At 37.0% G+C, this 24,774-nt stretch overlaps 1 long non-coding RNA gene across 1 annotated transcript in view; it reads right to left on the bottom strand.

Annotated features, from left to right (window-relative positions):
- The window catches only part of LOC135580121 (uncharacterized), a 127,505-nt gene that overhangs the window by 21,149 nt on the left and 81,582 nt on the right, over window positions 1-24,774 (bottom strand). Inside the window, exons 7-8 of the long non-coding RNA XR_010474342.1 lie at window positions 19,162-19,408; window positions 13,852-13,960 (exon numbers count right to left, since the gene is read on the bottom strand). This is a non-coding gene — a long non-coding RNA (uncharacterized LOC135580121). The remainder of the gene's footprint in view (window positions 1-13,851; window positions 13,961-19,161; window positions 19,409-24,774) is intronic.

Here is a 24,774-nt window from a genome sequence, read left to right as displayed (position 1 = left end):
GAATTTGACGCTTATCTTGTTTCTGGGACCATTTTTTGTAAACTTATTGGAAGTTGATAGTGACATCCTATGCATGAAATATCACACCAGCTCTGCGGAGCTGGTATATTTTGGTTGTGGAAAATAAAATAGGAAACAAGTCTCTATTTGTGTTTCAAATTTTTGTTAATAAAAAAATGACTTCTTCTTTAAATGTTACCTTGAATATTTAAAATGCTGTTAATCTAGCAAAAGTCTTCAAGAGCTTTATTCCTCCTTACACAAACATGAAACACTGACATCAAAACAAACTAAAAGAAAGAAAAGTTAGTCTACTATAATCCCTGAGGATAGGGAGAATTGCTGTCGAAGATAAATAAACCAAGGGGAAGTGAGGTGAAGTATAGTAGCATTCAGGGAAAAAAATTAAGGCAATAGTATTCTTTCCCAAACAATGACATATACTTTTGACCATCAATAGAAAGAGCTTTTCCTTCCCAGCACATTTATTTATATCCTAGTATGAAAGCTATGCATGCACAGCAAGGAACAGAAAGGTCTGATGTATTTCTATTATGAAGAGGATCTATCTGTACTATTGTTTCAGATTAAGATTGTGCCTGTTTTAAAATACAGATGTCTTTAAACAAACTGTTCCACTCAATGAATAAATGTTAATGTTACATGTTAAATTAAGTAAAGAATTTTTGAAAAATCAAAATGTGGACTTTGAAGGTAATTTGTTTAGCGCCAACAACATGCACGTTGCTGTAGCATGTTCCAGCTACAATGTGACTCGTGAGCAATGACATGCCCACGTAGGGTCCCTGCACAAACGCTAAGAAAACTGTTCACCTGAACCAGTGTACAGAAAGAGAACCTAAATGATACAGAAAGATTTGCAAGAAAGAGCTTAGACACACAGTGCACTTTCAATTAATTCTGTATCCTGTTTGCAACAAGAAATATCCTGTCAGAAGAGGTAAGTATCTGGCATACAAAAACAGTGCAGCAGACAAAATTCATAGCCATAGGAGTACACAAAGAAACTACAGGAATTTTTATGTTTGAGGTTACTGGAAGATGGAGATTTGGATTCAAAAGAAAAATATTTAAATATTTCTTCTTTCTGTACAGTCTGTTAAAGTAATATGACATGTTTCCATAGTAATAGGATTGGAAGGTACACAGTTCTTGATGTGTGGGGACTGTTTTCAGTAAACGGCAGTGGAACACTGCCATTTTATTATTATTTTAATAGATTAATGACAGTGGTTTTCATTTCTAATTCTTACACAGCCTTGATTTAGTACAGTCTATCTATAAGTTCCCCAGAGGGTTTTGTTGGCCACACTGAGGCAACTGCAAGTGGAGCCACTTGACAATGGATTGGGAAAGGCGAGTAGGAAAGCCACATAAAGACAGAAAAGAAGATAGTGAAAAATCACATCAGACTCAGGGAGTTAAGGACAAGTCTTGTCCTTGAGCACTGCAGAGCTGATTACAGTAGAGCATATTCATAATTGCAGCTTTTGGTCAAATAGAAGGCTGTAAACATTCAGGTTTCCTCAGGATTTTCTTCAGAAGGAAAGGAGAAGAGAGCTAAAGTCACCCCGGCAGTGTGTCTGCACGTGGCTCCAAAAGTATATTTCAACCACTTAGAGAAAAGTCTCCCTAATCTTCTATTCTTATATAGTCACTCCTGCCTACCTTCAAGGAATGAACTAGTTTTATTTATTTGTTCAGACTAACACCGTTTAGTGCTATAACGTAATCTCTCTTCTCCAGAGGGAACACGCTCAAGGCCTTGTATTTCAGACAAAACAAATGACCCCATATTAGACTTGTCATCAAAGTGAGAGGAATTTTTTTTTCCAAAAAAAATCCTTCTATTTTTTTTCCTTCCTGCTTTCTTTAGTTCACAAAATGTTACACAAGAAAGCCAATTAAAGGAAACAAAAACAGAAAGAGAAGAAAGAAGAGCAAGATAATTTTGTTTAGATCACTTTTTGTACACATTCTGATTTTTGTTAACAGATTCTGATGACCAGAGATATAATCAGATCATAAAGAAAATGGCAGAAATATCATATAGTGAATGAATGTGCTGGCAGGTTTGAAGAACTTGCATTTCAGGCAGAGAACCTAAGAATCTACCTCCTCCTCTCAGCTACATTCACGAATTGCAAAACAATAGCATACAATATCATGCAAAAATGCCTTGCCTATGCATTTCAGAGATATGGCATGTAACACATGTACAAAAAAAAAGAAAGAAAAAAAAAAAAAAAAGAAAAGGTTATCCCTAGCTTATAATACCCGTTGCTTATACTGTTAATAGAAAATAGGATATTTTCACAAGATCTAACAGCAGAAGAATATGCCCACTTGTCTTTCAACCATGGTAACAGCATTAACGTTATCCACACCATTTTCAAAAGCTCTTGGCTTCAAGGGATGTCCCTCTCCAGTTGTTGGTTGTAGTAAGAGGTTGTAGTCTTGTATTGCTTTTAACATAAAGCTAAGGGAAGATGGTAAAATAAGTGCTTCTCTAAGCCCCTTTTAAGCACTCCTTACACTAAATATCAAGTAGAATATTTTCAGTCAACAGCAGTGGCTCACACCGCTGTCAGGCACTATAGCTTACAGCACACGTAGTTCAGGATTACAGAATTGTTATTAACTGTGGATAAAACATATGTAGAGTTCCCCAGATGACACAGTTGTTGGAGACAACATCTTGTAGGGATTCACTAGGAGGCAGATTACATACATATTACTGAAGAAAGGATAGTGAGGCACCCTACAAGGAGAAGTCCCCATGGTCATAAACAAACAACAGAATGGACAGAAAAGCACATAGGAAATTTTTTTTATACCAACTCAGCACACTCTTTAAGCCTTTCACTCATTCTAAGCATGCTGATAATTACATTAATATGTTTGAAGCAAGTCAAAGTACCTGTCTCCAAACCTGTATCGCTTCCAGGGAAGCAGTGGTTTTTCTCAACGATCTCAAGAAAGCATAAATACCAGTAAGAGCGTAACCATGATATCATAGGTTGACCTGAGACCATTCTCTTTGAATTTATATAATGACCCTGTAAACGCTTTAACTGTCACCTTCATTTTTCCTTTCCCTCAGATCCATTTCCTTCACAAAACTCTATCTCGAGCTGGCTGGGCTAACGTGGGGCACTGTTGAAGTCTCATGCTCATTCACTAACAAGGATACAACAGTTTTAAGTCCTTCCCAATGCTAAACCAAAATTTAATTTTTCAAGAGGAGATTCCATCATGTTAGCAAGCTGAAACAGAGTAACTCAATATACTAATTCTAGACACCTGTTTTTTTAAGGATGGTCTTATACTATGGCTGTGTCTCCTCCTCCTACCTGCAAAGTTCCTTCTGACCTTCCCTATCCCTGTTTGTCCCTGTCTCCAGAACTGCTCCTTTACTGTTCAACTGCCTGTTGTTGTGTTTACCCTTCCCTATGGAGTTAAAGGAGAAAGGAGGAAAACATCTACAATTAAATTGCTCTCTTAGTTGTTCCTCCTTCTTGGCAACTACTAGTTGTAATTCAGTGATTTACAACTCTCCCTCATCACTTCAGAAAGAATAAATAATGTAGGGTCTTACATTCATATTTGCAGTAGAAAAGAAATGCTGGGAGGTACAAATTGCTGCTGAAAAGACAGCCACATTCAAGGGGGCAAAGGCTGGAAAGTTAAATCTCTCAAAGGGGTCTCTAAGACAAGAAACACTAAAAAAAGTATCAAGTCTGTAATGGCTTGAATAGACTGAATTCCAGTATGGTGAGTTTAGAAGAAGTTTGTATGTCTGTCTAAAGACATAAGTAGACAGCAAATTTATGTTGCAGAATTGTAAAGACCAGCTTCAGGACACACCTATAAGGAATTTCTCTCCAGTAAACATCTTGCAAAACTTCAAGCTTCTGACCTGCACAAAGGGTTAATTTTGGTACCCTTTTATCAGCCCAGGATTATATGAGTCTTTAGCAAACACTTGCCCATTAGGGTATTTTGCATGTCTTATTCTATAGATAAACAAAACAAAAGTAAAGCAACTCATCAAACAAATTTGAAAGCACAGCTGTCTTCAGGTCTAGTGACTGAGGAGTCTGATGGCTGAGCTTCAGAATCACAGACTTTCAGACTGGCTGAGGTGGGAAGGTGTCTCTGGAGATTGTCTAGTTCAACCACTTGGTCAGAGCAGGGCCAGACAGAGCAGGTTGCTCAGCACCATGTGCAGTCAGATTTTTAATATCTCTAAGGACAGTGACTTCACAACCTCTATGGGCAATCCGTTCCTGTGGTTTGTCATCCTTACTGCAAACATTTTTTTCCCTATATTTAAATGGAATTTCCTGTATTTCAGTTGTACCCATTGCCTCTTGTCATATCACTGGGCACTGCTGAAAAGTGCCTGGATCCATTTTCTTTGCTCCCTTTGGTGCCTACACACACTGATAAGATTCCCCTAAGCCTTCTCTTCTCTGGGGTAAACAACCTCAGCTGTCTCAATTTCTCTGCATATGACAGACATTCAAGTCTCTTGATCCTGATGGTACTTCACTGGATTCACTCCAGCAGGCCCATGTATCTTTTGTCCCAGCAAGCACAGAATTGGACACACAACTAGATGTGCTTCACCAGTGCTGATCTGAGGAAGGCAATCATGTCCCTGGACCCACTGGCAATGTTCTTGTTCACCAGGACGCCAAGGTCATCCACTGCAGAGTTCCTTTCCAGCTGTTTTGCCCCCAGCATGTACTGCCATATAGAATTACTCATCCTCAGGTATAGCACTTTGCTTTTCCCTTTGTTGAACTTCATGAGACTTCTGTGAGCCTCTTTCTCCCAGGGTCCCTCTGCAGGACCCCCCAGTGTATCCAACACTCTTCCCAGTTTTCTATCAACTGTAAAGCTGCACAGGGAGCTTTCTCCCCCATTGACCACAACATTAAGGAAGATGTAACACAGTAGTGAACTCAGAAGAATGGTCTTTTCAGTAAAGACTGAGGTCAAAAAGGCATTGAGTATTTTGGCCTTTCCCATGTCCTTTACCAGACCCCCCGCCCCACTCAGCAGAAAGTCCTCAAACATCTAGCTGTTGTGATTTTAAGTGCTCCCTCTACCCAGCTCTATCCCAGTACCATAAAATGGGATGCATGTTCACAGCTTGGAGTTCTACCTTCATCAGCAGTTTAAGCTATGCCACTGAACTATGAGCTACATAGTGGACCCAGTCTGCTGCCTCTGCTCTTCAGGTAGTTACTTCCAGCTGAGAGGCAAGGTGTAAAGGGTTAGCTTTCCATCTCTGCATCTGAATCTGCCAAAGCTAATCTGTCAGAGCACTGACTTATATTTATAAAATGCCCAGCTGGTGAGTACCTCTAATATGCAGTAACTCCTCTCCAGAGGACAAAGGGTGGAATATTGTATCAAACAGGTGCAAAATCTATGCTTACTGGACTAGAATTAACCAGTACAGAAAGCAACGAGCAAGTGGGCATCTCTTCTCTTTTTTCCTTTAATACAGTTACCTCGCTACCCTTTCACCATTCACTGTGCAAACATGGAGCAACTGTTTTTCCAGCACCTGAGATGCTTTCAGTACTACAGGACATACTCTGTGCATGGCAGTGAGGTGAGTGACAACATGTCACTCACCATGTCACTGAGGATATGCCATGTTATACAATAGCAGTAACATATCACAAAAAACACGTGACCTGACAGTTACTTTAATGATAGGCATGCAAAAATCTGCAGTCTTTGCTTGCTTGGTCTCAGTTCCTCCTCACTTTGAACAAATGCTTGTGCCAAATGTAAAATGTTTTTAAAACACTGCTTGCAATAGATGATTATACAATAACTTTTCAGGATAATTTATGTGGTTTAATTTTTTAGCACAATTATAAGCATTGTCCGGAGAACACGATCTCCATCTACAATGACAGTGTGAGACTCAGAGATCACTACTCAGATGACAGACTTGTGCTGTTCATATGGTTAGAATACTGGAAAAGCAGGAATTCGCAGTCTCTCTTATTTACTTGACAAGATCTAACATGTAGAAAAGAATCCAGAAAAAAAAATTTTCCACCAAAGTTGGCAGTCACTGAAAATGCACATTACCACAGGCTGCTATGTCTACTTACAGCTGTCCTCTTCTTCCCAGCACAGGAAAGGTGTTGCAAAATGGGAAGATCCCTTTCCTGCAGGGAAGAGGGCATGAAGATGACCTTTGGGAGGGGAAGAATCTGACTGAATAGGGTGAAGGCTTTGTTTGGCATGTTCAAACACCTGCTCAAGTCTGGGAGTTGAAACACAATGTCAATAGGGAGAAACAGCATTGACCTAAAATTTCTTCCTATGGTTACAGAAAGCAAGATGCCTATCATAGACAAAAGATAGTTTGGAATGATTTTTCCAGCTCTAGTGCGAAGACCCAGAGGCAGCGAGGGGAGTACCTTCCACAGGTCACTGATTGCAGATTCTTCAAATCCATTTTCAATGAAAGATCATTATATAGCTTTTGTATTACAAAAAAAAAAAAAAAAAAAAAAAGACACAAATCAAAACAAAACAAAAGGTGTAAGAACGTTTTGAGGGCATATAATAACAGAATTGAAATAAATAATTAAAGAGTAAATACAATCATTTGTACCTCCCATAAATTGACACCTGCTTAGATGCTGACAAAAAAATGGTGAAAAGGAAAAATAATGTCTCATCAATGAGTTTGGACAGTAAAAACTAACTAAACAGTGCAAATAATGACAAATACACAAGATTAAATTTTTTTTTAATGTCTAAATCCCATTAGAAGTTATTAGAAACACAAGTGAAACAATGAAACTTGAAATAAATGCAGCTTGGTTTCCTGTGGATTTGTATCTCATGGTTTAAGCTCTGTTTTGATCTTTTCCTCTGTTATGGGAATTTATAACCTTTCTCACAAAAGATGAGCTCTCTCTGCTGTCTCCCTCAGTCAAAATGGTTATGGGGTCTTATTTTTACAAAACTACGAAGAATTAAATTATCTTTGATACTTCTGCCTTCTGTCAGATTTGGTTGACACTGGCCATTGGGTTCAAAATTATATTTAGACAGCCACGCACAGACCAAATAAATACAAAAATATTATTTTAATTTTAAAAAGGCTGAAATAGATTTATATTAATTTTTTATCTTTTTATGTTTCATCTCATGCACAGGGAAATATGTGACACCTGTATCCTGATAAATCCTAATAAACAAGTCAGATCATTATTTAAGACTACAAAATTTCAGAGGTAGGCATAACAATACAAGATTTCCTAGTAACTGAAATTGTTTTGACAAACACTGGCCCTTGCAAATCTCTACAAAATGACACCAAATTTTACTCATGCTAATGAAAATCAGCTTCTTGCTAAAATAAATAGGAAGTGAAGGTAGCAGGGTGAGCTCACAGAACAGGTAAGTACTACAGGGCTCAGCCCAGCAGTATCTAAACTGATCTCCACTTTCAAGACATCAGTAATCTGTCCAACTCACTCTCTCTCCTTTTTTTTCCCCACCTTTTTAGGTCAGACGGAATAATGTGTAATGTGTAATTTTTAATTAAAGTACAAGTGCAGATAAGCTCTTTTTACATCTAAACAACCTGGAAGTATCCAGAGTTCACATTTGGCTAAATAACGCACTTGAAGTAAGATTTTTGTAAAGAATCTTGTGATTTTTTAATGCATAGGTTAGTCTCTTATAGACTACCATGATATTTAGAGACACAAGGATTAGTTTTGTAACACAAACAATGTCTTCCTATGTATACATTTATGGAAAAACACAAATGAAAATATTAACCTGAATGCTGAATTTAATGTAAGCCTAATTCAGGCTCACCATTACACGTATAGCTGACCTTGAAAAGCTTTCATGTTTAACAGAAAAGATGGTACAGACCTAGGACACAGAACTCAGAAAGATTCATTGCCATCCAGACTGTATTCATCACTTTGGGATGTAATAATTATCATATATTTTTGCCTTAAAATTACATTTTTGGTTTTGCTCTCAATAATTGATTTATTCAGTAGTCTTAATAAGAACAAATAAACAGAACATTTATATGAATTCCAGGAGACCTATGACAAGAGCAGCAGAGATAAAAATATAACAGTACCTGATCTCTTATGACTGAGAAAGTGAAAGACAGAAGGGCACTTTCTAGCACCCATTTTTGAAGAGAAGTTATTCCAGCAGAAACAGTCTGCAAAAGGAGGCCCTGTGGAACAATCGTGAAGGGACAGGTTGAGAGTCCCATCACCAGCAGGGAGTAGGGGGGGGCTGTTTCAGCATGGCACCCCTGTGATGCCACAGTGCCAAATCTATATGGTGCAGGAGCCAGTCACGTGAGAAATCAGCACCTGCAAGAGGGAAGCAGCCTTCTGACAGGAGAGTTTCCATGCTTCTGAAAACTCTTATAGCTGAATTATTTCACAAACTTTTGGGTACAGGGCAAGGTCTCCCTTTTCATTACACTGCCTAAGTAAGCACTAGAGCACTTTTAGCAGTAGAATGAATACATTTTATAAGTCTCTTTAATATCACAGAGACAAAAATCTGATGGTTTTTATTATTTTGTGGGTTAAAAGTGGTTTCAGTGCTGTGACAGTGGGTACCATTAAAAATCAATCCATAAAATTCTTACCGCAACATCTGTAAAATTTTGTGTACTTAACTAAGGACAAGGCTCCGCTTCCATTGCATCACTAGATCATGCAGTGTGGCTTGAGCCTCTGAAAACCTACCTTTTAGAGAACAAAACCATTAGCAAGATAAATAGGAAATGCAAAATAAAATAAACATAGATTGCACAGAAAGACAATTTTAATCAGATGACTAAGCAAACTCAGCAAATTCAAGCATAACTTGTCAGTAGCTAGCATTTCTCTGTGATCTTCATGCTTCATTTTTCTTGTACAACAACAATCATAAGACATCTCATTTTTTTATTTAAAGGTCATTATTCATGTGCCTTCATTTCTAATATGTTGTTTGAATTTATTTTACCCAGGTTAAAATGGAAGAGTATGCTTTCTAAAGACCAGCAAAATTTGCACTTTTTCTTCTAAAACTCTCCTTTTAGCTGTGTCCACAATACCTTGGGATGCCTAAGACCTGAGGCTGCAGTTAATTCTGCAATTCAAATACCAAAAAGCAGAAACACTTGGAAATTCTTTCTCCAGCCTCACTATGACAAGACAACATAAACGTATTCTCCCTGGAAGTGGGGGAGGGAAAAATGATCAAAGTTTTTTTTTTTTATCAGTCTTTAAGCTGTGAAATATACAACAACAACAACAAAAAGAGCACTAAGTGACAGAAAAGGCAAAAGTGGCAGTGCATGTGGCACTCTCCCAGGGCACTTTTATCATGGAGCTGCATGAGCTGGGCTCTTTGCAGCAGCCTGCGGTTACCCTCAGTTCATGCTGGTCAGGTCTTTTACCAAGAGAGTTTTTCTTTCAGTATTTGTGTAGTGCAGCAGGCAACTGTTTACCTCAGAGGCATAAAAGTAAATCCGGATGTGTTTGATCCATAGTGTCACCACGGCTCTGTTGCCTATGGAAACAAAGGCTCTTTTTCAGGGAGTTCACACAACAGGCCCTGCAATGCCAGAGACAGACATCCATTTCAGCCGCTGTATTATTTGCAGGTATTTTGCTGATATGTATGTATATGCACACATACATATAACAAAATATAGTCTCTGTAATATTCCAATATGATCAAGTGAGACAGCTCCTGAGTCTCATATTACTTATCTGTTACTTTATTTAAATAACATAATCCCCTTTTAAACAAATTGGTAGTTGAAATCTAATAAATGTTCAAGCTATAACCATGTCTTTTGTTCCTCCACCATTCACTGTGTAAGTTGTTAAGTAATTTGTGGACAGCAGCTTGACAAATCTGTTTCATGCTTACTCACAAATTCAGCTTTTGAAGATGACCCGGAGCGTAGAGTTTTAAGATGCTGCAGAGAATGGATAACATACCAAGAGCACCCTTGTTAAAGGTTTTCTTTGAAAATCACTTATTTGTGAATATGCTATAAGTTTCTGCATGCCATTTATATGTGGAGCTCTGTATATTTTACAGACAACTGATCAAGTATGGCACATTTTGACGAATCTCAGTGTGCTGTGTTTTTACAGCCTTTTTCCAAAGGAGAACCTGACAGAAGGAAATTGGTCAGATCCAGGACATGAATGCAAAGCACATGATATCTTGACTCCGTGTACAATGCAATAGTGGGACAAATCTTCAAACGCAGCTCCAGAGGTGTAAAGAACGTAACTCAATGCCTACTCCCTCTTTGTTGACATCATTAAAGAATATCTTCACAAAATTTATACCTTATATGACTTTGCTTAAAGACATCTTGTATGAAACTTCAGATTTCAATTTAAGAAGGCATCTAGAAGCTAAGAGCAACTTATTTAAACCACTTCCATTTAGAATTCACCGATTTTTTTAACTTGCTTATAATTTTTGCATTTTGGCATATGATTACTTTACTAGATATAAAAAAGAACCAATAATTCCCAAAATCTTTAGCTATAACCAATATCCTCAATTTTACATTTTTGTGTAAGCATTAGTTTATACAGAGTGATAATATGTCATAATAAGTTAAAATAAAACAATTTAAACTCATTTAAATGGTATCTTACTCTCCATTAAGAATCTAGGGCCAAAGAAGCCTTGAAAATGTCATCTATATAAATATTCATGTACCTGTGAACAGATAACTTTAGAAGCAGATTTGACAGTGGAGACAAAGAATAGCTTCTCCACTTTGCAGTAGATGACTAAGATCGTTTGAATGATTTATTGATAAGCCAATGTACAGAATGAGTACAAAGAGGACGGGCTGCACTTCTTGTTACAAAAAAAAATTGATTACAAGACTGGCTAGCATATGAATTAATAAATATAAGAGTACTATGGGTACGTTGGCTTCGCAAAAGGTCCTGCATGATAAGAGAAAGATATTGATGCTCTCGAATTCCATGACTTTTCTACTTTTTTTGTTGTTTGAGGATTTTTACTTGCTTAGGGTTTTAGATCTTTACTTTTTTTTTTTTTTTTTTTTTTTTTTTAATAACTGGAAGGATGTTGGAATTCAAACAAAAGCAAAGGATGGGTTTGTTTTGTTTTGTTTTCTTGTTATTGTTGGGGTTTGTTTTGTTTTGTTGTTGTTTTGGTTTAGTTTTTTGTTTTCTTTTGAAAATCTTTCTATTGACCCTGAATTATGCCACCATTTGCAACAATATAGTCATGAGCAAATCAAAAACAATGAACTTTAATCTCATAACAATCAGGTTATGGGCAATTTAGATACTCATGCTGTCACCTTTCTTATATAAGGTGGTACTCAGATGAGTAATCCCATGGAAAACAGAAGGAATACTTGTGCACAAAGTGTTACTTGGTGGAAGGGTAGCAGGCTCAAGGCGGACTAAGAACGACTTACTAGTTGATAAACCAGTTACTTCCTGGAGAAGGTCAAGGGGAACTTCTGGGTAGAATTTAACCTCATTTCCCAGAGGTACCAACAACCTCCAACTCTAAAAAGCTAAATACTCCAGAAGTCACATGAACAGTCAAAAGCTACACAGGATCATCATCAGCTGCTCAAGATATCATAGGATCAGCATTAAGAAATACATGTCAAAACTTATGTTCCAGCTCTTTTGAGACATTTTGAGAGCTTTTTCTTTCTGGGCTGTGTCTGTAGCTATGCCATCTCCCAACCTGCCCTGTAGCTGGCTTCCTAGTCAGGGCACAACACACAGAGCCATACTGCAGTGAAGAAGAGTAAAAACACAATGGTGCATCAAGAAGAGACTTTTTTTTTCCTAAAGCCTGTGCACAGGACTATGCTGATTTCTTTTCTTAGCTTAGTATAATTTGGGATACCTTTTCTGCTCCATGACCCAGCAAGACCTGGGTTCAGCAGCAGAATCCTGATGATCTCCAGAGTTCAATATATTTGACAAAACCACTCCTTTAACCATCTTCCATCCTGCATACACGATAAACAAAAACGTAATCTGGCCACCAAGTATTCATGCTGATTAGCAGCTGGCAAGGATTGAACCTTCCAGTAGATACTTAGTAAAGCAAGGAAGACTAAAATTCTGGATTAAATCCCAACCTATTTTATCATAAAGTATAGCTCCTAGATTGTTAGTCTACTTAAACACTTGAGATTTTTGTCACTATGTAGACAATAGAGCAAAAGACAGAATGTTGCCTTCAAATGCCACAAACTATATCCTATACTTTATTGCAACAGCTACAGCTATTCTTAACATTGTAATTCAAATTATGTTCAGGATACCTGGCACAGCAATAATTGTGTAATAAATGTATCATCCTATAGACCTAGAAAACAGGAGATATAATAGCAGCCATAAATAAAAAATAAACATCAGATAAACACTTTCAAACAGATGGAAGCACTAAACATCTGGATTACAAACTTGAAAGAGTCAGAATAAGAGAAGAATGTTAAAAGAAAAGCCAGCGTTAGCTTCAAAACTAAATATTATTCTATGTTGTGGGGATTTTTTGTATTTTTTTCCTTCTAATTCCAGACTTAAACAAGAGGTAGTTGAGCAAGAGCAAAAATTCAGGTGCAAAAGCAGGCACATGTAACAAGTTCAGTAATACATGAATAGAGCTTGAAGTATTATACGTGGCTTAAAAGATTAAAATACAAAAAAATAAAAGTGGTATTCTTAATTAGAGAACCCATATGCTCTATGAAATAAATCCTGAGAGTAGGATACCTTGTAATTACAACCGTATTTTTAAACAGATCCTGTTAATTCTGTATTCCTCATTTATTTAGTAAAATATGAAGATCACAAAGTCATTATGAAAAAGTGCACTTCACAGATGAAAGAATATCAGATAAATAATGTTGCTACCTCTCATCCTACGAACAGGAGATAATAAACAGGCTTTCTGTGTTAAAGATTATTTTCTTATCTACAGCAAAAAAACGAAGAAAACAAAACTAAGAAGGAAAAAAAAGGGAAACAAAGAAAGAACTGCCATAGTGAGTTTGTCGTGCCCAGTATACTGCCTGTAGCGGTATGATATTTAACAATGTTCAAATTAAAATAAGCTTACAGTGCTGCCTACACATTTGCAATCCAGAACGGCCATATGGAGCATCTAATCCAAGTACCTATCTCAACTTAATCTTAGGCCTGCTCTGAATATTTTTTTCAGGTGAAAATGGAACTTATTTTATTTTTTTTGTAACTCTGTTTATCTGAATGGTATAAACTTTTGACTTATGTTTTTTAGAATAAGTTTCTGTTCAGTATAATTTACCCATATTTCTCCTTTTTAAATTGAAATATATTTAATACAACATTCATCCAGAGACTCCAGAAGATCGCTGCCATCCTTGTGACTTCTATCAGGAAAACTCAAAATAAGGTGGTTTCATACAGGAGCTATCTGTCAGTTTCAGAGGTATGCATGTGTGGTTTTGTAGCTATATAACAGGTAGGTATGCATGTGTGGTTTTGTAACTACATAATAGGTATAATTCCCAAGCAGGCATCACAGTTTTTCTAGGTGCCAGACTTCCAACACAATGAAGATCAGTCTGCCTATATAAAAACATGAATCAGCCCATACACATCAGAGACAAAGATAGTAGTTCAAGATAGTAACTTGACTGTATTTTCAGCCCTGTGAGGCCCAGGTCCCCTACTTACTAACCTCTCAGGTTAGGATTCTATATTTGCATGGCTCATTGGTGCTGGCACTTACCTGTATTCACTGCCACCATCCTACAAGCATGCACGTTGCAGCTCACTTCCCTTCAACATCAACATCAAGCAGCTGAAACAGCCTAATGCCAGTTCTGCTCTTCTGATTGCTGAGCAAAAAGGACAGGAAATCATTATAGTCCAAACATTTCTAAAAAAAGGTCACTTTAATACAGAATTACATCAATCTCTTTGAAGAAAAAAAGTACGTTTCAATTGATGTCATTCGTTCATGGGCTAATATAATATCAGCTTTAGTTTTAAAAAGTTAGGCTGGTTCTGGAGAAAAAAATCATTAAAAATTAACTATGCCTTTCAAGACAGATTTAAGTCTTGTGTGAGACGATAAAATTGCATGAGTTGTTTCTTATCATAATCCAAATGGTGGTTTGAAAACTTTTTTCTGAAGACATTACTGTGAAAGTAGTATTAATGCAGAAGAATCAGCTAGAGAAGATGACTATGGATAACGCATTTTTCAGTATTTACCACAGTCTGGTTATATGCCTCATATAATCCAGGCCTTTAGCCCACATATGTAGCATCATACAAAGGATGTAAGCCAGCAATATTATACCTATATTTCACAATATATACACATATTCACAACTATTAGACACACTAGATGAGGTATCTGACTCTGTATGAAACTTCAGGAGTTGATTTTGACATGGCCACATTTTAAAAATGCTATTTGGAATTGCAGACAAAGCTTTATACATCTAAAACTTTTTACTGGGAAAGACTAAATGAATTTGCAGCTATAAATTAGGTCCCAGCTTTTGGTCATTAATACTCACGTGATTAAAGTTTCAGTGACTTCAGTGGTAGAGGATCATCTCATATCTTAATTCAGGCTATAAACCACTCATCTATATAAGCATGTGCTTAGAAGTATGCATTTAAATGGAACTGAAGGACTTAGCTATGTGTTAAACGATTTGCTGAAGGAGGATGTATGGATAGTTTGGAGACAGTGTTATTGCCAATGGTATCGTGGATTTGGATTCCACACACACACAAATCTCCCATTTAAATGCCATCTATTTAATCCTTATATACATGGAATTCACAGACATGTAAAAACATGGAAAACCAATAGAGATGTACATAATTTTACAACAAGGGTAAACATCCAGTCTCAGCAATTTTGCCTTATGTATCATAATAAGGTTCATATTCTGCAACATTACAAATTATCTAGTATCTGCAGGATATCTGCTATTTGGGTTAGTCAACAGCACAGTTTTAAGTCCAGTGAAGGTTTTTTCAAGGCTAAGGGCTATCTTTGTAAATTCATATGCATGCTGCAATTTGAAAAACAATTCCTCAAGTGTTTTAATCTTGATTTATCTGCAACACGTCTGTGTATGGATTTGTAAACAGTATATTCAAGCAGCTTAATTTCAAATCAGCTGGAACACACTGTTTTGAAAAGGCTGGTACAAAACTGAATGTCACTTGATTGTTATTCTGCTTGGGAGAGACTACAAATGAAGAATCAGTGAGGGAGCAGAGAGAAACTCCAGTAAGAAACAGGATGAAAATGGAGCTGCAAATGTGAAGAACAAACAACTGAGTGTGAAAAAGAGAGGCACAGAGGGAGAAAAAAAAATGCTCATACGTTGGCATTTAAGGGACAAGAAGCTTACACAGGCCACTGAGCTGTGCCATTGTCACTTTTTGAGGGCTGGTGCTTGCACTTGCTTCAGGAGAAGGTTCACTCAAGAAAAGTTTACTACATTGAAACAATGATTCAAATAGCATAATATCTAAAATACAATTTTGCAGGCTCTGCAACCACCCCCCACTCCCATCCTTCTGTATCCTCTTGTCAAGTGTACACAACCTTGTATGTGTGAATAAACCAGAGATTCCAGTTCCTTTTCAAAGCAGTTCTTTCTCACTTGCAGCCCTCCACAGAAGAGGAACCTGAAACACGGAGCTTGCAGCTTTGTGAGCCGAGGCTCATGAGCTCATGGTAAGGCTCTGTCATGCTGTGCTGGGGTCATTCTCCTCGGAGATCCGGAGCCATCCTGAAGAGCTGCAGACAGGCTGCACAAACTGCCACAGACCTGCAATGGCAGGCTCTGGATTGTTCTCTTTCCCAGTTTTCCAAGCCATGGTTTCCAAAGACAGTGGTAATTAGTCTTAAATGCTTTATGTGACATAGAGAAATGTAGGAGAATATGTCCAGCAGGCAAGGTTTTTTTAAAAGCCTCTGCCAACGCTTTGATCACAGAATGAATTGTCTGGAATACTGTGAACTCTTTACTTATTAAAAATGAAACTAGGGTGTTGTATCAATGAAATATATTTTATTGTGTTCTGTCAATGAGACATATGCTATTATATTATCAAGGTACAGATTCAGACTATAAAATCAGCTTTCCATTCCTCTTAATGAGAGGCTGTACCAAAAGTAAATTACATGAGTTTTCATCACTATATTCTTAATAAGAAAAAAGACATTTTTGTTCTTTTGTCAAGAGGAAGCTAATATAGTATTTATAAAGTCCGTGCACTGAACAGTTAAGGACTAATACTGAATATCCAAAATGCTACAATATCTTCAGTCAAAATGGAGCATGACAGTATAAAACACAAGGCATTTTTTCAAGAAAAAGAAAAAAAAGAGTAACAGAGAAAGAGGAGTGTTTAGTATTGGGAGAAGGATAAAGATGGGGAAAGACAACTAATGTTTCCAGAAATTAAACTAGGGTGTATTTTTTTAAAAAGAGTTGTATTTTCAGAAGATGAAAGAAACAAACTTGTAACTCTCCAAAGACACTGCAAATGTAGACACTGAAAAATCACCACAGCATTTGAAGAGAAATGGGATCTTCTTTTATAACCATAAAACTATGGGCTGTTTCTTTTATTATTTAAGGGGTCTTGCTTTACCATTCTATCAAGACGACTTCAAGGTCAAAATGTCTGTGTGCTTAATGCCACTTTAGGTGCCAATGAAAGGAGATTACAAGAAAAATGAGAACCCTGGGGCTTGTCAGGCCTTTCTGGGATAAATGCACCTGGTAAAGGCAAGGTTATATAAATGAAGAGAATCCATCATCTGATATTGTTGTAGGGGATTTATTTACATTTAAAGAAAAAAAAAATAATAATATAAAATAGCAAAATGTTTGAAGATGTCTCTATGAAAAAGACAATTAGATAGTATAATTCTGTAATAATAAGTCAAAAATTCTTTCATTTCAAGTGAGGGGAGAAGCAAGTTAGGAGAAGAGAAGAAGGCATAGCTTGGTAAAGAACTTCAAACGAGGTTAAGCCCTTTTCAAATTAGCATAGTGTGTTCCCTGGAAACATAAGGACCTGCTGAAGGCAAACCAAGATTGAAGGGAACTCAGTAGGAATCCAAGAATGTAAGAGAAACTTGCCCACATCTGAAAAAACATAAAGTTAAGTCTATTAACATCAGAAAAATGTACTTAAGTGTACAACCCAAGGAAGTGTTTTGAGGGTGATATTTCAAATGTTTACCATCAAGACAGACACATATGTGGAGAGAAGTTTCCCTGCCATGGAGGTTCAGCATTCTGTAACAGTTGTGATCAGAAATCTTGTCTATAAAGACACTGTAAGAGTTGATTATCTTGCCTTGCGGTAGCATGGCAAAATGGATTTTCAAGGTCTTCACAAGGTCCATTTTCCTCAAGGGTAGAGGGATCTTGCCCTCCATCCCCGTTCAGTCCTAGCACATTGTTGAAGATGTGATTTCATGTCTTATTGGTCATTGTCCTGTCTTATTATAATCAGAAACTCAACATCCTGCACAGATGATTTATTCTGTTAGGCATAAATGCCACATTAAACTCAGCAACTACAGTTCAGTAAAGAGAGTGCTGATGTTAAGCTATTCGATTTCCTTTTCCCAATACCCTGATGGAAGTAAACTAGAGTTTCCTGGGAAGTTCAAGGTCTAGAGGGCATTCTTTCCATTCAATTTAGTATCCTCAGTGTTTGGATTTGGAGCAACATACCTCTTTGGTACACAGACCTAACTGATGCTAACATCAAGTACATTAAAGAGGGAACTACTCCTTTAGAATTTACAGCAAATTTAACTGTTAATTGAAAAGATTATGCCTTTGCATAGAGACTATATGCTGCTGTAATAGAGGCTATATATTTAACAATGCAAAGAAAGGGCTGATGAAAGTACAGAAAACAGTTTACATACAGCTTTCAGGAGTACAAGTTATCTGAAAAGGGGAAAAGAGGAAGGAAGAGCCCTTTACAAGATGGCTAAGTAAGGAAAGAGACTGAGAGCAGTGAGGAGAAAGATAAGCAGTGGTGAGAGAGAGGGGCTGGGCAGAAGGTTGAAGGACCAGAGTTTGCTGGTTCAGAAGTACAAATGGCTTTAGAGTTACAAAACTTTCTCTGCCAGGAGAGGAAACCCTTCCCCTCCACTAGTGGAAAACGAGGCCTTTGTGAAAACATGCACAAAGAAATGAAACAATGCCAATTTCTCATATGGTCCTGTAGCATTCATTTTCCACTACAGGAATATAGCAGCTCTCTTGTTGGCAAAACCACCTGTGAAATCTTTTGACCTTCGTGCATCTTTCTTGGAAGACAAAATGCAGGCAGAGTAGTTCCTGACAAAGTATTATCCTCTGGTGTTTGCTGTCTTAACCATGGGGCATCAGAAAAGCAGAATCAGCAGCTGCAGGTGTTAAAGCACACTTTTTAGGAAAAGAATGCTACATATAGGCAAGGAAACATCCATCACTTCCAAAAGGCATCTTGTCATTAGACAGGGACTCTAGCACAGCACTGAAAGCACTTACTTTGGCCCCAGTCTCATTTCTCTCCATTATGCAGCTTGTAGATTGTCCTGTTCTTTACTAATCTCTTGGACTGAGTACTTCACTAATGACAAAATGCTGCTCTGCAGCACCCAGAGGAGCCAATATTCACCCCTGTTTGCAGAATCAGCATAAGTTGCACACAAATTCTGTAAGTTTTTCAGCTACAGTCTTATTTGTTGAAGCTTAGTAAGTGCTTTCTTACAGAAGGGCTGGAGGATCAAGCTGGTATTTTGATTTCCAGAAATGTGGACCTCCCAAGGCATAAAAGTAGCCAGAGAAGTAAGTACCAGCAACATGCTGAGACAGAGCCCACCAAAGTCAATGAAAAGACTTTTTTTAAAACAACAGGATTTTGGATCGAACTTTAAATCACATTTGCTGATTTAGCCCTGAGGATGCCTGATGAGATTCATTATAAACAGGCAAATGTGGAACGCAATTGTTGTACAAGTTTGCAGGATAAGAAGGAAGATACTCACAACAGAAAGCTGCCGTCTTACTGTCAGCTCCGAGGAAACTAAACCAGCAGTTTAGTTATGGTTCCCCATCTTGTCTATGGCTTGCTTTTTGCTATATCTTGATTTATATCAACACTCTTGAAGCATTATTAATGTCACAAGAGACAGACCTGTCTACTGGAATAAGACTTGGCAAATTTGCTCCCACCTACTTTCACTTGCAGGTTCATCAGATACAGCATTTTTTTCTGCCATTGCCCAACTGTAGCTGTAAAACATGAGAAAAACACATTACCATTAATTGCAAAGGAAAAATAAGAATATCTAAACAGAAAGAGCTTGGGTAAAAGAACAATACTTTTGTACAAGCCCACTGTAACAATTTTTTAACTCCAGTCACAGGTGAAACAGTTTGCAGTTCTTTTGTATCACCCTGAAAAGGCAAAATAATTAGCAGAATGTGATTTATATCCTAAAATTATTCCTTCTGCAAAACCAATACTCCCATATATGGTTTCAGAAAGTATCCAAGGGAGAGGTAGGGAGTCCCACAGGGCAAGCATGGCACATGAAATAATGTTTGCAAGGTCAAGACCCTGTTCTTTTAATAGTAACATATTCCGCCAAGGTTAATGTGCTCTCGTACAAGATCCAAGACAAGGCCTACAAATCACTGGAGTCCTTCCCAAACCCCAGCTGCACAGAAAAGAACATTTAAGGCCATAGATACACAAACTGATCATGACAATGTATCATTTCACACAAGAAATAGAAATGTTCAGGTTAAAATCTCAAACCCATAAACATACCTCCAAGTAAGCCACAAGTACTGCATTTGTGAAAAAGCTAGAAGATTTGTACTTACATTGAATATTAGTGATAAAATATCTAAGATATTTTTAGAAACAAATCCACTTGCTGAAACATTGATGTCTCTGCCACCTTGAGCTTCTGTAAACCTGTTTTCTGGGTGTGTTTTATCATGGCAGAGATAGTCCTTTTCCAGTTTTGTAGTTGCGCCCCTATCAAAACCTTAAAGACAAAATAGTCAATTGATTCTAAAAGCCCTGCAATTAGGTATTGATCTATTGGCATTCAAAGGTAGTTACAAACCTGATATTTAGAAAATGTCCTTCCATGCAATTCCATGCAAGTAAACTGAAGCTGAAAGACTGAGCTAGAAATAATCCAGATCCCATGGCATGGAAAACTATGCTCTAACCTGTTTAGGTTTAGACAGCAATGAGAGACTGGCTCTAGATCATTGTTACTGTTATTATTATTACTTTGGTATAGAGAGGCCTTAGATACTGTTTCCCCCAAGAGGAAAAAAAAGGCATGATTTGGTTTGGAAGAGGTCATGTAAAATTAGTACCCTGGGCTGCACAAAGCTAAAATTTAACTATCATAGCTGTGAGCATTATATTTAAAAAGGATGAATGGGTGAGAGAGCTCAGGAGAGGGTTTCTTTCATTTTCTCTGCTTTTGGGAAGAGGAAAATGTAAGAAGAATACAAATTGACTGATTCATACCTATCTATTAGTCATAGCTCTGTTGTGCTAGTTGCTTATTCTGTAGACGTTCTCTGTTGTATAAATAAGGTGCACTGCCTCAGGGCTTAATATAGTATATGTCTTTATACCTTTGTTTTCTAGTTTTCTTTCTAGCTCCTGATCATTCTGCACTTTCCTTGACATATTTTGTAACTCAGCTAAAGAATTTCATAAAACAAAAAGTTTGTACTATTCACTAGTACTTTCCAATTAAGAGTTGCTGGACTTTCAACCAGTGGATGGCCATCCATTTCCTAAAAAAAAATATTTGTTTCTTTTACTATTTTTAGGGAAAAAATATTTTCACGGAATGTAACAATAAAAGATCGCTGTATGTCTATTTCTTCTAAAGAATATGTTATGAGGTGAGATGTTTATTTCCAAAACTACTTCACAAAAGGGTCATTTGAAATTTCTCAATGTATGCACTCTGGGTTGATTTTCTTAGGGGAAAAAAAAAGAAGTCATCTTGCACCTTAACTAAAATGAAGCTGTATGCTTTTAAACAACAAATTTTAACTTTTTTTTCCCCCTTTGAACAACCAGTTTAAGGAAAAGTATTGGCTTGACTACAGTTTTTGATGTAAAAAACCCATTTTGAATTAGACTAAAAGATATGCCATGCTATAAATTTGAGCAAGCTTCAAAGAAAATATAGGGGAGAAGCATATAGGACACAATTCAAAACTTCTTTGCCAGGGATTTCTAATCTCTCTGCATATATTATTCAAGGCTTTGCAAAAGACTAGTCTACCGTGCTGAATATTTATTTTGCATACACTAGTTCAAATATTTCATCTGCTGTTTACTTGAGTTTTCTTTTTTGATTTACTAACAGTTATTTTTTGTAAAAAGGAAAACTAGTCATTTATTTAACCTAAAGTTTAAAAGTTACCATAACATTGGTATTTTTTTCCCCAATATCTGTTCATATGGTATGAATGCACAAGAAATCTGGCAATTTACATAGCCAAACTTGCAGTCAAAAACTCATAAGCGATACGTGATTTGACAAGGAAGAGGTTCAAGATTCTTAACTGACTGTTTCTGCATTAACCTTTACATTTCAAGTCAAGGGTACAATAACCTTAACTGATATGGTTTTGAACTTTTTAGTAGTGATTGGTGCAGAAATGTAGTGCTGGTGTACTTTACCTCATGCTATCGCTAAGGTTTCTTATCTCCAATATGCTCTCTTCTTTTATCCTTGACATGAAAATAGGTAAACAAAAGAGCTACCGTGATGTGGTTCTGGAAACCACAGCATTTTTTTCTACTAAAAACATGGGGTACAGGCACTGCTTTGTTTTTCTTAGCTTTTAATGAAACCTCAAAATAGTCCATGTATAAATATTGCCATATCAATATTTCTCCAAAGCAAACCAGACCAAATTCAGAAGTAGTTATTCAAAGGAAGTATGCCCTAGCTTCATTTCAAGATTTGTCCACAAAGAACTCAGCAAGCATTCTTTAGGATTTAGCCCAGTGAACATTCACCCATGCAAGAGTTTCCCAATGACCAGACAGACCAGTTTCACGTACCAGGTTTATGGAGCACATCACTTATAAACACACCAAGAATAGTATAATCATGTTCTTGGTTCTACCTAGTTAAAAGGAAAAATTAATACAGTACTAATCTGAAAATGAGTCCCCTGGCTGGGAGACACGTAAGTAAATCCTCCTCTCTCCAATGAATGCTGCACAGTTTCAGTGTCCTGGACCTGGGAGCAAGAGTAACCATCTAAACACGGGTGGCATTCAACACACATCCTTATAGTGACTAACTGATTTCAGATGGATTAGATCTGAACCCAACTAGGCTGCCAACATTATTCCAGATGGATTAGATCTGAACCCAACTAGGCTGCCAACATTATTCCTCGTGTGGATGCATGTCACAAATTTGATCAGGCCATTACTGTATCAGCAGCATTCAAGTCAAGGGAAGTTTTTCCACTTATTTGAATAGACACTGAATCAATTATATAGAAAGTCACTGAGTGGAAGCCAAAATCTTAGACTTAAAGAAAGCATCCCCTCTCTTCTTCTGGTCACTTTTTGCTTTGACAGTTTGCCAGTCACCAAGCTGCTCTTTTTCACATGCTCTTTCTAAAAAAAAAAAAAAAAAAAAAAAAGACACACCTCTGTTGTGTTTGCCTTGCATTCATACTTCATGTCTCAGTCTGGTTGTGTGCATTGTATGTAAACCCTGTCATCTTTTACTGCAGTTCCCATTCTTGAGGGAGAGGGGAAAGTGTCATTTGTAGTTTAGTTTTCCTGGGTTTATTTATATATAGATATTTTTTTCCCCAAACAAATTCCTCTCCCTCACGGCAAGAGCACCTGCTCTTTGGGTCTAGCCTAAGGAATGTTCTTTGATATTAATTGTCTTGGCTAGATGTATTCAACTCCCTGCCTGTTTTGTGTCCTTAGTTTAAAGAGAAAAGGTTTACCTATTCTTTTAATTCCCTTAACATTAATTCAAGGCTGTGTAAAACATGAATCATTGACAGATTAAAGTAAATCTGCCACAGTGAGATTACCGTGAGTATAAAAAGTTGCTCAGCATGTGCCGTTTTCCTGTGCTAGGGGCTCAGATGAAAGTATAGGAATCATGAAGGTAGGTTTGGCTTGGTACAAGAAGCAGGGCCTCTTTCATTTATCTAACACAAACTAATGGGGAAAAAAAAACCTAAAGTTTATTTAGTGCTTTCTATAATTCATTTAAATTCTATTTAAAATCCTGTGTCTTTGTCAAGGTTAGAGAGGTTTAGTTTGACAAGGGTGCAGGGGAGGAATGCTTAAGGAGGGTTTCTGTAATACTATTGAAACTGAAGAACACCAATCCCATCTGAACCGGGATGGCTCCCAGGAAATCTTTTAGCCTAATGAAAGCAAGTAGCAATATTTTATATTTATCTGATAGAATACAATTTAAAAAATTGAATAAAATAAAAATATGACTAGTATTAAGTAATATTTAACCAGGCATTAAATAGTAAGGACATTCTGAGTTTGACTCTTTCAGCAGAAAAGTTATGAAATAAATACTGAACCAAGAAACACCCTACCATAATTTTGATTTAATAAATATTGAGGCTTCCTTTTAAGTCTTTTCAAACAATATGCTCTCATCTTTGTGCAGGTTTGTTTTTTTGATTTTTTTTTTGTTTGTTTGTTTTGGTTTGGTTTTTTTTTGTTTGATTTTTTGTTGTTGTTAGTTTTTGTTTGGTTTGTGTTTGGTTGGTTTGTTGGTTGGTTTTTCACTTTTATTTTTTTAATGATTTTTGGTGAAATTTTTGAAATCAGCAGAAATAGTCCCAATAATTACAATGAGCTTGGAATTAATTTGATCAGTTGGGATTTCAAAGTGGTTAAACTAACCAAGAAAGTTCTGAAACTGGTAGTCTAGAGCACTGGAACAGCCACATCTCCTATGTCCCATTTAACATCTATACTCAAACTGCCTCTGACAAAATCACTTCAATTCAAAGGAATTATCCATACATTTAAAGCATGAAACCTCATAGACAAACAGTAATCTTCAATCTCAGCTGATCTTATTTCATACTGCCAGCAACATGTCAGGTCCTTTTGACACTAACTGTAAAATACTAGTCCAAGGATAAGAGCTATTAACACTGGAGCTATGAGTGAGGATGAAAAGACTTTTGGTGTCACTCATTTGCTTCTGCACTTTACTCTGTGGTACCTTCTTTTCACAGAGAAAACTGTATTGGATACATTTGACCTTCCTCCATTCCTAATGCACAGAAAAGAAATTAGACACACATTATAATTCAATCTGGCTCTAATCTATACAAAATGGGGAGAAAAAAAAAGTCCATTATAGTTACAACCTATACAAGTTGGCTTTCACTGCTCTGAATTTGAGGGTATAATATGATAATATAATATGATTGTCTGGATAGTTACACTCAAAGAGTTGCAGTCAGTGGCTCCACGTCCTAGTGGAGATCAGTAACAAGTGACGTTCCTCAGGAGCTGGTGTTAGGACCAGCACTGTTTAACATCTTAAATGACAACATGGACAGTGGGACTGAGTGCATCTTCAGCA

The sequence above is a fragment of the Columba livia genome, chromosome 8 (genome assembly GCF_036013475.1).
Source record: "Columba livia isolate bColLiv1 breed racing homer chromosome 8, bColLiv1.pat.W.v2, whole genome shotgun sequence".
NCBI classification, from domain to species: Eukaryota; Metazoa; Chordata; class Aves; order Columbiformes; family Columbidae; genus Columba; species Columba livia.
Note: the sequence above shows the minus strand (reverse complement) of the source record. Positions and strands in the feature narration are given on the sequence as shown.